Genomic DNA, 1,196 nt, shown 5'->3' with positions numbered 1-1,196 from the left:
ATTAAGCAGAACCTCAGTACTGTATAAGTTACTCTGTATCATGTGGAATGTCATTGATATTTCCCTCATTCATAAAAGGAAAAAGAAAACTTGCGTAATACGCTAAATGGCTTTCTTCAGTCCTTTTTAAAGAAGTGAAATAATGCTGCTGTTCTGAATGACTCATGCGATCTAAGGAATTGGATTCCCTGAGTAAGCAGATCAGAAATACCAACCTTTCTTTACAGGTATGAATCTTAGTTACCTTTGACTCTTCAGAGAGTTTTATGAACTCATTTATTTATTTTATGGTTGCTAAGTAACAGGCAGGTATCTTATCAAATTATCTTTTGAGATAATTACAGTTTTAATGATTAAAACCAGGGTTTGATTTAACATAACTAGATGTGTTGAATGAAAAATTTTGTTGTTTTGATTTCAGAATGTCTTAGTGTTTGTTTGATCTCTTCCTGTATTTATGCAACATTTAGTATTTTATCCTGCTTTGTATTAATTTCTAGTGTAACTTTGGGTTGTAATATCTCTGAAAATGTAAATAAAAACATTTCTTAAAATGCCTGGCAATAGTAATCCCTGATGTAAAATTATTATATTTTATTTTTTCTGCTGTATTTTATATTAATTTGCAGTGCAATCCACATTTGGTCTCTTAGTACCCACATTTCTTTTCTGAGTGTGATGAATATATTTTTTGTCTGCCACAGTTCGGTGTTCAGAATTCCTTACACATAGGAAATAGGACACTTTTTAAAAATTCAACTTATTCTTCCATTTCTGATTTCTGATTTGTACTGTAACTACTGAAACTCTCTAATTGTAAAATTGAAACTGCAGTTAAAATTTAAAGATCTGCTGTATGTTAGTCTTTGACTAACCCTGGCAGTCAGTACAAAACTTCAGAGAGGTTTACTTCTCATTTTCATACATTTTTTCTTGGTTTTCCTTTGTATTTTTTACCAGAAGTCTTTGAACTGAGTCTTTGAAGTTGAATTCTAACGGCAAATATTTTTCTAGCAATTTGACTTACATTTCTGACAAGCTTTCCTATGAAAAGGAGTCTACACCAGATTTGGCACTGAGTATGTCTGGAGGAGAGAGCAAGCAGTGTGGACTCTTTGGGTAGGAAACCAATTCTAGGTAATTTTTAAATAACCCTAATGATAGCTAAAAGCTTTTGCTGACAACCGATTATGTTT

Source organism: Aptenodytes forsteri, unplaced genomic scaffold (genome assembly GCF_000699145.1).
Source record: "Aptenodytes forsteri isolate BGI_AS27 unplaced genomic scaffold, ASM69914v1 Scaffold96, whole genome shotgun sequence".
Classification (NCBI taxonomy): Eukaryota; Metazoa; Chordata; class Aves; order Sphenisciformes; family Spheniscidae; genus Aptenodytes; species Aptenodytes forsteri.
Note: the sequence above shows the minus strand (reverse complement) of the source record.